Source organism: Oncorhynchus masou, unplaced genomic scaffold (genome assembly GCF_036934945.1).
Source record: "Oncorhynchus masou masou isolate Uvic2021 unplaced genomic scaffold, UVic_Omas_1.1 unplaced_scaffold_3011, whole genome shotgun sequence".
Lineage (NCBI taxonomy): Eukaryota > Metazoa > Chordata > Actinopteri > Salmoniformes > Salmonidae > Oncorhynchus > Oncorhynchus masou.
In genome coordinates this window covers 3083-20687 of record NW_027009430.1, presented here as the reverse complement: position 1 = coordinate 20687, position 17605 = coordinate 3083, and the positions used below count along the sequence as shown (strand labels likewise).

The 17605-nt window shown below is 43.2% G+C and overlaps 1 pseudogene; it reads right to left on the bottom strand.

Moving 5' to 3' along the window:
- LOC135534106 (four and a half LIM domains protein 3-like) overlaps window positions 1-17396 on the bottom strand; it is a 35547-nt pseudogene extending 18151 nt beyond the window's left edge.
- Window positions 17397-17605: the final 209 nt, after the last annotated feature.

Sequence of the window (17605 nt, the reverse complement as noted above, 5' to 3'; positions counted from 1 at the left end):
TGACTGCTCCTCTCTCTCCTTTATCCCAGAACAAAGAGATGACTGCTCCCCTCTCCTTTATCCCAGTATAAAGAGATGACTGCTCCCCTCTCCTTTATCCCAGTATAAAGAGATGACTGCTCCTCTCTCTCCTTTATCCCAGAACAAAGAGATGACTGCTCCCCTCTCCTTTATCCCAGTATAAAGAGGTGACTGCTCCCCTCTCTCCTTTATCCCAGTATAAAGAGATGACTGCTCCCCTCTCCTTTACCCCAGTATAAAGAGGTGACTGCTCCTCTCTCTCCTTTATCCCAGAACAAAGAGATGACTGCACCTCTCTCTCCTTTATCCCAGTATAAAGAGGTGACTGCTCCTCTCTCCTTTATCCCAGTATAAAGAGGTGACTGCTCCTCTCTCCTTTACCCCAGTATAAAGAGGTGACTGCTCCTCTCTCCTTTATCCCAGTATAAAGAGGTGACTGCTCCTCTCTCCTTTACCCCAGTATAAAGAGGTGACTGCTCCTCTCTCTCCTTTATCCCAGTATAAAGAGGTGACTGCTCCTCTCTCTCCTTTATCCCAGTATAAAGAGATGACTGCTCCTCTCTCTCCTTTATCCCAGTATAAAGAGGTGACTGCTCCTCTCTCTCCTTTATCCCAGTATAAAGAGGTGACTGCTCCCCTCTCTCCTTTATCCCAGAACAAGGAGATGACTGCTCCCCTCTCTCCTTTATCCCAGAACAAAGAGGTGACTGCTCCCCTCTCCTTTACCCCAGTATAAAGAGGTGACTGCTCCTCTCTCCTTTATCCCAGTATAAAGAGGTGACTGCTCCTCTCTCCTTTACCCCAGTATAAAGAGGTGACTGCTCCCATCTCCTTTATCCCAGTATAAAGAGATGACTGCTCCCCTCTCTCCTTTATCCCAGTATAAAGAGATGACTGCTCCTCTCTCTCCTTTATCCCAGTATAAAGAGGTGACTGCTCCTCCCTCTCCTTTATCCCAGTATAAAGAGATGACTGCTCCCCTCTCTCCTTTATCCCAATATAAAGAGGTGACTGCTCCCCTCTCTCCTTTATCCCAGTATAAATGGATCCCTCTCCTGAAACCCCATAACAAAGAGATGACTGCTCCTCTCTCTCCTTTATCCCAGTATAAAGAGATGACTGCACCCCCTCTCCTTTATCCCAGTATAAAGAGGTGACTGCTCCCCTCTTTCCTTTATCCCAGTATAAAGAGGTGACTGCTCCCCTCTCTCCTTTATCCCAGTATAAAGAGATGACTGCTCCTCTCTCCTTTATCCCAGTATAAAGAGGTGACTGCTCCCCTCTTTCCTTTATCCCAGTATAAAGAGGTGACTGCTCCTCTCTCTCCTTTATCCCAGTATAAAGAGATGACTGCTCCTCTCTCTCCTTTATCCCAGTATAAAGAGATGACTGCTCCCCTCTCTCCTTTATCCCAGTATAAAGAGATGACTGCTCCTCTCACTCCTTTATCCCAGTATAAAGAGATGACTGCTCCTCTCTCTCCTTTATCCCAGTATAAAGAGATGACTGCTCCCCTCTCTCCTTTATCCCAGTATAAAGAGATGACTGCTCCCCTCTCTCCTTTATCCCAGTATAAAGAGATGACTGCTCCTCTCTCTCCTTTATCCCAGTATAAAGAGATGACTGCTCCTCTCTCCTTTATCCCAGTATAAAGAGATGACTGCTCCCCTCTCTCCTTTATCCCAGTATAAAGAGATGACTGCTCCCCTCTCTCCTTTATCCCAGTATAAAGAGATGACTGCTCCTCTCTCCTTTATCCCAGTATAAAGAGATGACTGCTTCTCTCTCTCCTTTATCCCAGTATAAAGAGATGACTGCTCCCCTCTCCTTTATCCCAGTATAAAGAGATGACTGCTCCCCTCTCTCCTTTATCCCAGTATAAAGAGATGACTGCACCTCTCTCTCCTTTATCCCAGTACAAAGAGATGACTGCTCCTCTCTTTTATCCTGGTACCTGCACCCCCAATGTGAAGTGGCTGATTTCCTGACGGATCACAAAGCGCTGTTTGCTGCCTGCGCGCACACAAACCAAAATGAACACTACTGGCATTCGCATTTGTTGTCTTTGTGGGGAAAGCTCTCATCAAATCGATATGCGATTTCTGTCTGTTTCAACATTCCCAAACGGGATGTTTTGAGACACTGAGTTCTTGAATGTCAACCAAGCCCAACATTCCTAGACCAACATCCTTCTGAGGTCACTTCAAGCAATGTGTTGAAAAAAGACTGCATTGCACTGGGAAACACACACTGGGCGATGATGATGAGGATGATGATGATGATGAGGATGATGAGGATGAGGATGATGAGGATGATGAGGATGATGAGGAGGATGATGATGATGATGATGATGGGGATAATGAGGAGGATGATGATGATGATGAGGATGATGATGATGAGGATGAGGAGGATGAGGATGATGAGGATGAGGATGTTGATGAGGATGAGGATGATGATGAGGAGGATGATGATGATGATGATGAGAATGATGATGAGGATGATGAGGATGATGAGGAGGATGATGATGATGATGATGAGGATGATGATGATGAGGATGATGAGGATGATGATGATGAGGATGATGAGGAGGATGAGGATGATGATGATGAGGATGATGATGAGGATGAGGAGGAGGATGATGATGAGGATGATGATGTTGATGAGGATGATGATGATGAGGATGATGATGAGGATGATGAGGATGATGATGATGAGGATGATGATGAGGATGATGATGAGGATGATGAGGATGATGAGGAGGATGATGATGATGATGAGGATGATGATGATGAGGATGATGAGGATGATGATGAGGATGATGAGGATGATGATGATGAGGATGATGAGGATGATGATGAGGATGATGAGGATGATGATGAGGATGAGGATGATGAGGATGATGATGATGAGGATGATGATGATGATGATGAGGATGATGAGGATGATGATGATGAGGATGATGAGGATGATGATGAGGAGGATGAGGAGGATGATGATGAGGATGATGATGTTGATGAGGATGATGATGATGAGGATGATGATGAGGATGATGATGGTGATGAGGATGATGATGATGAGGATGCGGATGAGGATGATGATGATGAGGATGATGATGAGGATGATGATGAGGATGAGGATGAGGATGATGAGGATGATGATGAGGATGATGATGAGGAGGATGATGATGAGGATGATGATGTTGATGAGGATGATGATGATGAGGATGATGATGAGGATGATGAGGATGATGAGGATGAGGATGATGATGATGAGGATGATGATGAGGATGATGATGATGTTGATGAGGATGATGATGAGGATGATGAGGATGATGATGTTGATGATGATGATGAGGATGATGATGAGGATGATGAGGATGATGAGGATGAGGATGATGATGATGAGGATGATGATGAGGATGATGATGATGTTGATGAGGATGATGAGGATGATGATGAGGATGATGAGGATGATGATGTTGATGATGATGAGGATGATGATGATGATGAGGAGGATGAGGATGATGATGAGGATGATGAGGATGATGAGGATGATGATGAGGATGATGATGATGAGGAGGATGATGATGAGGATGATGAGGATGATGATGATGATGATGATGGCGTAGCAAATGAAGACAGGTGAAGACATCTTCATTCTTATCTGAATTTACTTACAAGCACGGACTGATTAATGTCTCCACCTGCTCGTAGGGTAGTAATCAAAATATCCCTTGCTGACATTAAAACAGAATCCCTGAGTCTGTAATCTTTCACCTGCCCATTGAGGAACATTAAAAGCTAAATGAATGAGAGGCTACGTGCTTGGCTGTGTTTAGCTCGGGCTTCCAGCTGACCGTTTTTACCCTGCAGAGAACAATGCAACTGCAACTGAAAACACTCCTAGAACCACGTCCCTCCGACACCACCTCTGGGGCATACCAAAACAAAGGGCAACAAATAGAGATATCACGGTGCCAAGGCCTTCTTTGCGCTGAAAGCCTGAGCATGATCTGGTGCTGAAGTCGGTCTAGTCAAGCTAACAAAAAAGAAAAATCGGAAGAAAAATCTATTGAAATTAGGAATATAGCATGTATAAATCTACTGTCTAAATCTATACTGTATAAATCTATACTGTATACATCTATACTCTATACATCTATACTGTATAAATCTACTGTCTAAATCTATACTGTATAAATATATACTGTATACATCTATACTTTATACATCTATACTGTATAAATCTATACTGTCTAAATCTATACTGTATAAATCTACACTATATAAATCTACTGTCTAAATCTATACTGTATAAATCTATACTGTATACATCTATACTTTATACACCTATACTGTATACATCTATACTGTATAAATCTATACTATATAAATCTACTGTCTAAATCTATACTGTATAAATCTATACTGTATACATCTATACTTTATACACCTATACTGTATACATCTATACTGTATAAATCTATACTATATAAATCTACTGTCTAAATATATACTATATAAAGCTACTGTCTAAATCTATACTGTATAAATATATACTATATAAATCTACTGTCTAAATCTATACTGTATAAATATATACGATATAAATCTACTGTCTAAATCTATACTGTATAAATCTACACTATATAAATCTACTGTCTAAATCTATACTGTATAAATCTATACTGTATACATCTATACTTTATACACCTATACTGTATACATCTATACTGTATAAATCTATACTATATAAATCTACTGTCTAAATATATACTATATAAAGCTACTGTCTAAATCTATACTGTATAAATATATACTATATAAATCTACTGTCTAAATCTATACTGTATAAATATATACGATATAAATCTACTGTCTAAATCTATACTGTATAAATCTACACTATATAAATCTACTGTCTAAATCTATACTGTATAAATATATACTATATAAATCTACTGTCTAAATATATACTGTATAAATCTGCACTATATAAATCTACTGTCTAAATCTATACTGTATAAATCTATACTGTATACATCTATACTTTATACACCTATACTGTATACATCTATACTGTCTAAATCTATACTGTATAAATCTATACTGTATACATCTATACTTTATACACCTATACTGTATACCTCTATACTGTATAAATCTATACTATATAAATCTACTGTCTAAATCTATACTGTATAAATCTACACTATATAAATCTACTGTCTAAATCTATACTGTATAAATCTATACTGTATACATCTATACTTTATACACCTATACTGTATAAATCTATACTGCATAAATCTATACTGTATAAATCTACTGTATAAATCTATACTGTATACATCTATACTGTATAAATCTATACTGTATAAATCTACTGTCTAAATCTATATGTATAAATCTATACTGTATACATCTATACTTTATACATCTATACCGTATACATCTATACTGTATAAATCTATACTATATAAATCTACTGTCTAAATCTATACTGTATAAATCTACACTATATAAATCTACTGTCTAAATCTATACTGTATAAATCTATACTGTATACATCTATACTTTATACACCTATACTGTATAAATCTATACTGCATACATCTATACTGTATAAATCTACTGTATAAATCTATACTGTATACATCTATACTGTATAAATCTATACTGTATAAATCTACTGTCTAAATCTATACTGTATAAATCTATACTGTATACATCTATACTTTATACACCTATACTGTATAAATCTATACTGCATACATCTATACTGTATAAATCTACTGTATAAATCTATACTGTATACCTCTATACTGTATAAATCTATACTGTATACATCTATACTGTATAAATCTACTGTCTAAATCTATACTATATAAATCTACTGTCTAAATCTATACTGTATAAATCTATACTGTATACATCTATACTTTCTACACCTATACTGTATACATCTATACTGTATAAATCTATACTGTATACATCTATACTGTATAAATCTACTGTATAAAGCTATACTGTATACATCTATACTGTATAAATCTACTGTATACATCTATACTGTGTACATCTATACCGTATAAATCAATACTTTATACATCTATACTGTATAAGTCTATACTTTATACATCTATACTGTATACATCTACTGTATACATCTATACTTTATACATCTATACTGTATAAATCAATACTTTATACATCTATACTGTATAAATCTTGTATATTCTTCATGTAGTCATAAATAGTCATGGAATCTCTGGAATCCTTCTCGAGAAATGTTACTTGTGGCAACAGGCTGTTTCATTTAGATTATTTTTCTGTGGAAATTTGACCAAAAGAAGAAATAAACAAAAGTTGTCTTGATCTGCACAATCAGCAGTCAGTCATATTCCAAAACAAATATGCTTGTAAAATGTAAACACATTTTCCAAACAGATAGCTGCTGGTAGCCAGTGGAGCATCCATCCATCCAACCCCAGACCCCGTGTGTTAATGTTCTCAACTGTGTTTATTTTCCCAGAGCCCTAGGCACCCCTATGGCCTGTTGCCTCTGTTTCATGGCTGATTGATTTGAGATTTTTTTTTTGTGTAACATCTCCATGTGTAAGCAGTTTAGGATTGTTGAGACAAATGTCTGTCAACACAACCCAGAAACTCAACAAGCTTTGAGGGAGGGAGTATGAGGAACTATAAGATGGAGTGGAGGACAAATCAATATAAGAGAGAGACTGGGGAGAGAGAGACTGGGGAGAGAACGAGAGTGAGAGAGAGAAACGGGGAGAGAGAGAAAGAGAGACTGGGAGAGAGAGAGAAAGAGAAACGGGGGAGAGAGAGAGAAACGGGGGAGAGAGAGAGAAAGAGAGAAACTGGGGAGAGAGAGAGAAAGAGAAACGGGGAGAGAGAGAGAGAAACGGGGGGGAGAGAGAGAAAGAGAAACAGGGGAGAGAGAGAGAAAGAGAGACTGGGGAGAGAGAGAGAAACAGAAACAGGGAGAGAGAGAGAAACGGGGGAGAGAGAGAGAAAGAGAAACTGGGGAGAGAGAGAGAAAGAGAAACGGGGGGAGAGAGAGAGAAACGGGGGGGAGAGAGAGAAAGAGAAACAGGGGAGAGAGAAAGAGAGACTGGGGGAGAGAGAGAAGAGAAACAGGGGAGAGAGAGAAACGGGGGGGGGAGAGAGAAAGAGAAACTGGGGAGAGAGAGAGAAACAGGGGGGAGAGAGAAAGAGAAACAGGGGAGAGAGAGAGAAACGGGGAGAGGAGAGAGAAAGAGAAATTGGGGAGGGAGAGAGAAAGAGAGACTGGGGAGAGAGAGAGAAGAGGAAACAGGGGAGGAGAGAGAGAAACGGGGGAGAGAGAGAGAAAGAGAAATTGGGGGAGAGAGAGAGAAAGAGAGACTGGGGAGAGAGAGAGAAAGAGAAACTGGGGAGAGTGAGAGAGAGAAACGGGGGGAGAGAGAGAAAAGAGACTGGGGAGAGAGAGAGAAAGAGAGACTGGGGGAGAGAGAAAGAGAGACTGGGGGAGAGAGAGAAAGAGAGACTGGGGAGAGAGAGAAAGAGAAACTGGAGAGAGTGAGAGAGAGAAACGGGGGGAGAGAGAGAGAAAGAGAGACTGGGGGAGAGAGAGAGAAAGAGAGACTGGGGGAGAGAGAGAAAGAGAGACTGGGGGGAGAGAGAAAGAGAGACTGGGAGAGAGAGAGAGAAACGGGGGGAGAGAGAGAAAGAGAGACTGGGAGAGAGAGAAAGAGAGACTGGGGAGAGAGAAAGAGAGACTGGGGGAGAGAGAGAGAAAGAGAGACTGGGGGAGAGAGAGAGAAAAGAGAAACTGGGGAGAGTGAGAGAGAGAAACGGGGAGAGAGAGAGAGAAAGAGAGACTGGGGGGAGAGAGAGAAGAGAGACTGGGGAGAGAGAGAAAGAGAGAGACAGAGGGAGAGAGAGAGAGAAAGAGAAACTGGGAGAGAGAGAGAGAAACGGGGGGGGAGAGAAAGAGAGACTGGGGGAGAGAGAGAGAAACTGGGGAGAGAGAAACTGGGGGAGAGAGAGAAAGAGAAACTGGGGAGAGAGAGAAAGAGAAACTGGGGAGAGAGAGAAAGAGAAACTGGGGGAGAGAGAGAGAAACTGGGGAGGGAGAGAAGAGAAACAGGGAGAGAGAGAGAAAGAGAGACTGGGGAGAGAGAGAGAGAAAGAGAAACTGGGGAGAGTGAGAGAGAGAAACGGGGGAGAGAGAGAGAAAAGAGACTGGGGAGAGAGAGAGAAAGAGAAACTGGGGAGAGGAGAGAGAGAAACGGGGGAGAGAGAGAGAAAGAGAGACTGGGAGAGAGAGAAAGAGAGACTGGGGGAGAGAGAGAGAAAGAGAAACTTGGGGAGAGAGAGAGAAAGAGAAACTGGGGAGAGAGAGAGAAAGAGAAACTGGGGAGAGAGAGAGAGAGAAAGAGAGACTGGGGAGAGAGAGAGAAGAGACTGGGGGAGAGAGAGAAAGAGAAACTGGGGAGAGAGAGAGAGAAAGAGAAACTGGGGGAGAGAGAGAAAAGAGACTGGGGGAGAGAGAGAGAAACGGGGGGAGAGAGAGAGAAACGGGGGAGAGAGAGAGAGAAACGGGGGGAGAGAGAGAAAGAGAAACTGGGGAGAGAGAGAGAAACGGGAGAGAGAGAGAGAAATGGGGGAGAGAGAGAGAAACGGGGGAGAGAGAGAAAAGAAACTGGGGAGGAGAGAGAGAGAAACGGGGGGAGAGAGAGAAAGAGAGACTGGGGAGAGAGAGAGAAAGAGAAACAGGGGAGAGAGAAACGGGGAGAGAGAGAGAAAGAGAAACTGGGGAGAGAGAGAGAAAGAGAGACTGGGGAGAGAGAGAGAGAAACGGGGGAGAGAGAGAGAAACGGGGGAGAGAGAGAGAAAGAGAAACTGGGGAGAGAGAGAGAAAGAGAAACTGGGGAGAGAGAGAGAAAGAGAGACTGGGGAGAGAGAGAGAAACGGGGGAGAGAGAGAAAGAGACTGGGGAGAGAGAGAGAAAGAGAAACAGGGGGAGAGAGAGAGAGAAACGGGGAGAGAGAGAGAGAAACGGGGGGAGAGAGAGAAACTGGGAGAGAGAGAAAGAGAAACTGGGGAGAGAGAGAGAAACGGGGGAGAGAGAGAGAAACGGGGAGAGAGAGAGAAAGAGAACCGGAGAGAGAGAGAGAAAGAGAGACTGGGGGGAGAGAGAGAAAACGGGGAGAGAGAGAGAAACGGGGGAGAGAGAAAGAGAAACTGGGGAGAGAGAGAGAAAGAGAAACGGGGGAGAGAGAGAGAGAAACGGGGGAGAGAGAGAGAGAAACTGGGGAGAGAGAGAGAAAGAGGGGAGAGACACATGATGCACAGTTTCACTCATGACACAGAAAGGACACCCCTGTCTGACTCCCGAGTCGCTCCCGTGCCAACCAGCTGTTAGGGGCTTCTGTAGAACCCTCCACTGGAGGTCCCCATAGATGTTAGTCCTGTTTGTTGTGCCAGTACTTGCAGGGTTTTCCACCCTTCCTCCCCCACAGCCTCAGGTTGCCCAGCCTTAGTAAACCCACTGCTGCCATTAGTCGCTTCTGCAGTGACTGAAACGATCTCAAAGGGATGGCTGGATTGTGGAAGATAGGCTCCTCCCACACTCACAGCCCCTTCTCATTTGGGCCTTAATAGCTGCTAGGGCCTCAGCACCGCAGAGTAGAAATCAGAGAGACCTGCTGTACTCAGCTCTCCAGCTTCATGAGGAACAGCTGCCGGTCCAACCCTAATCCGCCAGCTCTCCTGCAGGTTCCTTCCAGCCAACATCAGTATGGTACAGCAGTCTCGACAAGTCCAACATGTCCCTGACTAAGAACAAGTTGTCAGTGATTGAGCATCCCAGTACACAATATGTCTGGTCCTTGTGCACTATAGAGTCCAGACGGGACTTCAGTTAGCGAGGACCTTGGCAAATATCTTGTAGTCAGCACAGAGCAATGACACAGGCCTGCAGTTCTTAAGTTAGAGCCGCCGGACGGCAGCTCATTGGCAACTCTCTTACCCCGACGCACTCACGCAACACGCAAAATAGCATATGCATTATATTCTTGATAACATACCTTTTTAAATGCATCATGACCTTAGTTCAACTATCAAACTCCATGAGAACCCAAAATATAATCTTGTTTTTCTCCGATGTTTGTAAAGATAGTAAATGCAAACAAACACTGTATAGCCTCATAACATGGTTAAACTATACATTTTATATTATGAATAATAATGATAATAATAATGATGATGTCATCCCCACAGTGATACCGCCCAAACAGATCCACAGATGATGCAATATCTATTGCACTCCACACCGCCCTTTCCACCTGGACAAGAGGAACACCTACGTGAGAATGCTATTCATTGACTACAGCTCAGCGTTCAACACCATAGTATCCTCAAAGCTCATCACTAAGCTAAGGATCCTGGGACTAAACAGCTCCCTCTGCAACTGGATCCTGGACTTCCTGACGGCTGCGCCCAGGTGGTGAGGGTAGGTAGCAACACATCTGCCACGCTGATCCTCAACACTGGAGCCCCTCAGGGGGTGCATGCTCCCCCTCCTGTATATCCTGTTCACCCACGACTGCACGGCCAGGCACGACTCCAACACCGTCATTAAGTTTGCAGACGACATAACAGTGGTAGGCCTGATCACCTACAACGACGAGACAGCCTATAGGGAGGAGGTCAGAGAGGCCGGGTGGTGCCAGAATAACAACCTATCCCTCAACGTAACCAAGACTAAGGAGATGATTGTGGACTACTGGAAAAGGAGGACCGAAAGCACGCCCTCATTCTCATCGACGGGGCTGTAGTGGAGCAGGTTGAGAGCTTCAAGTTCCTTGGTGTCCACATCAACAACAAACTAGAATGGTCCAAACACCAAGATAGTCGTGAAAAGGGCACGACAAAGCCTATTCCCCCTCAGGAAACTAAAAGATTTGGCATGGGTGGTCAGATCCTCAAAGGTTCTACAGCTGCAAGATCGTGAGCATCCTGACAGGTTGCATCACTGCCTGGTTAGGCAATTGCTCGGCCTCCGACCGCAGCACTACAGAGGATAGTGCTTACGGCACAGTACATCACTGGGGCTGAGCTGCCTGTCATCCAGGACCCTCTCCACCAGGCGGTGTCAGAGGAAGGCCCTAAAAATTGTCAAAGACCCCAGCCACCCCAGTCATAGACTGTTTCTACTACCGCATGGCAAGCGGTACCGGAGTGCCAAGTCTAGGACAAAAAGGCTTCTCAACAGTTTTTACCCCCAAGCCATAAGACTCCTGAACAGGTAATCAAATGGCTACCCGGACTATTTGCATTGTGTGCCCCCAACCTCTCTTTTACGCAGCTGCTACTCTCTGTTTATCATATATGCATAGTCACTTTAACTATACATTCATGTACATACTACCTCAATTGGCCCGACCAACCAGTGCTCCCGCACATTGGCTAACCGAGCTATCTGCATTGTGTCCCGCCACCCACCACCAGCCAACCCCTCTTTTACGCTACTGCTACTCTCTGTTTATCATATATGCAGTCACTTTAACCATATCTACATGTATATACTACCTCAATCAGCCTGACGAACCGGTGCCTGTATATAGCCTCTCTACTGTTATATAGCCTCACTACTGTTATAGCCTCACTACTGTTATAGCCTCTCTACTGTTATAGCCTCTCTACTGTTATAGCCTCTGTACTACTGTTATAGCCTCCTCTACTGTTATAGCCTCACTACTGTTATAGCCTCTCTACTGTTATAGCCTCTCTACTGTATATAGCCTCACTACTGTATATAGCCTCACTACTGTATATAGCCTCACTACTGTATATATCCTCACTACTGTTATAGCCTCACTACTGTATACAGCCTCGCTACTGTTATAGCCTCTCTACTGTTATAGCCTCTCTTACTGTATATAGCCTCACTACTGTATATAGCCTCACTACTGTATATAGCCTCACTACTGTATATATCCTCACTACTGTTATAGCCTCACTACTGTATACAGCCTCGCTACTGTTATAGCCTCTCTACTGTTATAGCCTCTCTACTGTATATAGCCTCTACTATATATTGTTCACCTAATACCTTTTTTGCACTGTTGGTTAGAACCTGTCAGTAAGCATTTCACTGTAAGGTCTACACCTGTTGTATTCAGCATTTCACTGTAAGGTCTACTACACCTGTTGTATTCAGCATTTCACTGTAAGGTCTACACCTGTTGTATTCAGCATTTCACTGTAAGGTCTACACCTGTTGTATTCAGCATTTCACTGTAAGGTCTACACCTGTTGTATTCAGCATTTCACTGTAAGGTCTACACCTGTTGTATTCAGCATTTCACTGTAAGGTCTACACCTGTTGTATTCAGCATTTCACTGTAAGGTCAACACCTGTTGTATTCGGGCGCACATGACAAATAAACTTTGTTTTGATTTGATTTTCATAGTGTGTTGTACTGGTCTTACAAACTTTCCCAGATCGCAAAAAGCTTAAAGATGAATCTTTTTCCTTTTAGTCTCATTCAAGAACCTTGACAGTTCTCTCACCGTGCACTTTGACCCCTCTGCCTGACTGGCTGTCAGCTCAGGACCCATTGAGGAGGAGTCTGAAAAGAAAGTCTCCTCATCGTCCTCTTCCTCACCTTCCTCCTCATCTTCACCTCCCATCCTGACCACCTGCCCTTTCTCTCTAGTCGGGGCTTCCTCCCCAGCACCAGGAAAAGGTTCCTTAGTGCCGTCGAGCACACCAGCTGCTCCTCTCCCACCTTCTTTCTTCTCCACCTTTTTCCTCATCTGCTTGACACCCTCCTCCAACACCCCTAGTCGCTACCCATCCCCACTATACTCTCCTCATCCACTAGCATTACCTGACTAGGCCCAGCCTCATCTACAACACCATCCATAGCATGACTAGACCCAGCCTCATCTACACCACTATCCATGACATGACTAGACCCAGCCTCATCTACACCACCATACATAACATGACTAGACCCAGCCTCATCTACACCACCATCCATAACATGACTAGACCCAGCCTCACCTACACCACCATCCATAACATGACTAGACCTAGCCTCATCTACACCACCATCCATAACATGACTAGACCCAGCCTCATCTACACCACCATCCATAACATGACTAGACCCAGCCTCATCTACACCACCATCCATAACATGACTAGACCCAGCCTCACCTACACCACCATCCATAACATGACTAGACCCAGCCTCATCTACACCACCATCCATATCCTGACTAGACCCAGCCTCATCTACACCACCATCCATAACATGACTAGACCCAGCTTCATCTACAGCACCATCTCTACCCTGACTAGACCCAGCCTCATCTACACCACCATCCATAACATGACTAGACCCAGCCTCATCTACACCACCATCTATAACCTGACTAGACCCAGCCTCATCTACACCACCATCTCTACCCTGACTAGACCCAGCCTCATCTACACCACCATCCATAACATGACTAGACCCAGCCTCATCTACACCACTAGCCAGGCAAGGAGTTGACACTATATAACTAGCCAGGCAAGGAGTTGACACTATATAACTAGCCAGGCAAGGAGTTGACACTATATAACTAGCCAGGCAAGGAGTTGACACTATATAACTAGCCAGGCAAGGAGTTGACACTATATAACTAGCCAGGCAAGGAGTTGACACTATATAACTAGCCAGGCAAGGAGTTGACACTATATAACTAGCCAGGCAAGGAGTTGACACGATATAACTAGCCAGGCAAGGAGTTGACACTATATAACTAGCCAGGCAAGGAGTTGACACTATATAACTAGCCAGGCAAGGAGTTGACACTATATAACTAGCCAGGCAAGGAGTTGACACTATATAACTAGCCAGGCAAGGAGTTGACACTATATAACTAGCCAGGCAAGGAGTTGACACTATATAACTAGCCAGGCAATGAGTTGACACTATATAACTAGCCAGGCAAGGAGTTGACACTATATAACTAGCCAGGCAAGGAGTTGACACTATATAACTAGCCAGGCAAGGAGTTGACACTATATAACTAGCCAGGCAAGGAGTTGACACTATATAACTAGCCAGGCAAGGAGTTGACACTATATAACTAGCCAGGCAAGGAGTTGACACTATATAACTAGCCAGGCAAGGAGTTGACACTATATAACTAGCCAGGCAAGGAGTTGACACTATATAACTAGCCAGGCAAGGAGGAAATGGAAACAGAAGTGACAGTATAATGATAGTGAATGATTCACAACCTGTCGGTCAATGGCCCCTGCTCATGGCCTGAGCCAGTATCAACCTTTATCCCAATTGGCACCCTATTCCTTATATAGTGCACTACTTCCCCATAGGGCTTCTGTCAAAAGTAGTGCACTATATGGGAATAGAGTGCCATTTGAGATGTAAACACTCTTAGAAAAAAGGTGCTATCTAGAACCTAAAAGGGTTCTTTGGGTGTACCCATAGGAGAACCATTTGAAGAACCATTATTGGTTCCAGGGGGAAAAAAGGGTTCTACCTGGAACAAAAAGGGTTCTCCCTAGAACTAAAAAAGGGTTCTACCTGGAACACAAAAGGGTTCTCCCTAGAACTAAAAAGGGTTCTACCTGGAACACAAAAGGGTTCTCCCTAGAACTAAAAGGGTTCTACCTGGAACACAAAAGGGTTCTACCTGGAACACAAAAGGGTTCTCCCTGGAAAAAAGAGTTCTCCTATGGGGTCAGACATTTTTCTAAGAGGGTACCCTCTCAGGCAGTTTCTGGGAAAGACTCCATCTCTCGAAGTCCTGCCAACCGTCTGGCACAGCTTCAATGATTGTACACAAAACCAACCTTCCCCAATGAGAAGAATGTCAGGGGAGCGCCACTGTGGTCAGAATGGGGCAGAATCATGTGGCTGCAATGTTAGGATTCAAAAAGCTAACAAAATGCATTTTCTACCATCACCCCTCTGTTCTAAAAAATGGCAAATTCCTCTTTTTCCTACAAATAATGAGTGAGTTCTTTCTGTCTGCCGCCACCTTTCTGCTGGTTACTCACAGGGAAAGAATCCTCACAAAAAGACAACTGTTTAAATTATCAAACCAATATATGTACAGTTGGACCAAAGTGGATCGAATGAAGGCGAGGATATTGGTTAGGTAAGATGGATACATAGGCATCCTATACAGAACTGCTTTAACGGTGATGCTGATAAGGCCGGCAAATCACACAAAAGTAAAACAGTAGAAAACAAAAGCTATTGTATTCTTCCTATTAGACAATGACTCCCATATACTAGTCAGGACACGGTCAATCAAGCTCTTAGTTTGAACGATCCAGTAAATTAGGGTTCCCCAACTGGTGGCCTGTGGATCGAATCAAGTTGATGATCTCTGTCCTACAATCTATCCAGTTTAGAGCCCTAGGAATATGTGCAACAGGACAAGGACTCCCCTATTGTCAGGTTGTGCGCTACTGGTGTAGAAGTCAGGTGCAGGAGAGCAGAGAGTTGTGCGCTACTGGTATACAAGTCAGGTGCAGGAGAGCAGAGAGTTGTGATCTACTGGTATAGAAGTCAGGTGCAGGAGAGCAGAGAGTTGTGATCTACTGGTATAGAAGTCAGGTGCAGGAGAGCAGAGAGTTGTGATCAGGCAGACACTTCATTTGGCAGAAGCAACAACAGACGGACGCAACTGTGTCAAACAAACCTCCAGCCAAATGGCAAAATAAAAAGCGCAACACCAGTCACAATGATGAAAATGTTTAACAATTAAACATACTTGGGGTTAAACACGGTACCCGGGTAAAACCAGCCTGCGTCACACAAAAAACGTAACAAAACAATTCCACACAAAGACATGGGGGGGGGGGGGGGGGGGGGCAGAGGGAATATATATGTAGTGTGATTAGGGAATGTACACCAGGTGTGCGGGAAACAAGACAAAACAAATGGAACAATGAAAGTGGATCGGTGATGGCTAGAAGACCGTGACGCGAACGCCGTCTGATCAAGGAGAGGAGCCGACTTCAGCGTAAGTCGTGACACCTATACTAGTCAGGACACTGTCTATACAGGAAATAAAGTTTAAAGAGAGATAAAGAGGACATTTAACCATTTGTTGGCTGAGAGAGAAAAATAAATGGAGAGAGAGAGGTTTGTGACCTGTTGCCACAAGAAAAGGGCAACCAGTGAATAACTAACACTTGTAAATACAATCCATATTTATTTTCTCTTTTTGTACTTGAACTATTTGCACATCGTTACAACACCGTATATAGACATAATGTGACACTTGAAATGTCTTTATTATTTTTTAACTTTGTGAGTGTAATGTTTACTGTTAATTTTCTATTGCTTATTTCACTTTTGTTTATTATCTATTCCACTTGCTTTGGCAAGTGAAATAGGTTTCCCATGCCAATAAAGCTCTTCGAATTGAATTGAGAGAGCATGACGACTAAATAGAGAGAGAGAGGGGGAGAGAGAGAGAGAGAGAGAGGAGAGAGATAGAGAAAGAGAGAGACAGAGAAAAAGAGAGAGAGAGAGGCTATGAGAGAAATAAGTCACGTGTTCTGCCTGTGTCTTGTGTAAAAGAACACCCAATAAAATGTTTCTCCTTAAAGAGCGCTGCATCTGCTTCGTTTTCAACCCGCATTCATATCACTGGTTTGGTATCACACCAACACTACTCTCTGCGGGGTCAACGGTGGGGACATTTTTCGTTTGTAAATGATACAGATTTTCAACCTAAATTCCGCTTCCACTTGACAACGGAGCTCAGGAGTCTTTTTCCTCCTTAGTTACTGACTCACAGTCAGACAGGTGTCTCGTTACAGCTGTGATAGATAGGCTATCTTTGTGTGTCCAGATTTCTTGACCTACAAAAAAGCCACGCGAATATCTGTTATCTTGATAAAAACACACAGGTTACCTTTCCCAATTTATGAAAGTAGTTAACATATACCAAATATGTTATCTGATAAATATCAACGGATGAACAGTGAATCGATTCGCATGACTGACACTGCATTATCTAGGTGCTTTCTATGCCTGAAAGTTGACATTTAGTCTAGTAAAATTAAAACAAAATAAGGCAATTCACGTTTTAAATCGAATACTGATAATATCGAGTCCTATAAGTGTGTTATTATTCGTTATTAACACGTTCACAAATGTCAAATATCTTACCACCAGCTCTTTGCGTGTCAGGGAACTTTGCGAAATGTAGTCCCTTGGTTTCAGTCACCAATCTGTGGCTTGCAGTTGTTCTCCGCAGCTGAATTGACTCCAAATGATGGCCAGTCAAGATCACACTCCTCCGAAGAAGTTGCGCACCCTCTACTTCAACTACTATGAAAGGCATAATGAGCCTGCTACCTCCCGTGCGCAGCAGCATCAATCAAAGCCGTAAAATCCCGCCCCAAAAATGTCCCTCCTCGCTCTACTGCTGAAGCATAGGTAACAGGAAACTCATCACTATGAGACAGTAAGTCATCATTATGAGACAGTAAGTCATTATTATGAGACAGTAAGTCATTATTGAGACAGTAA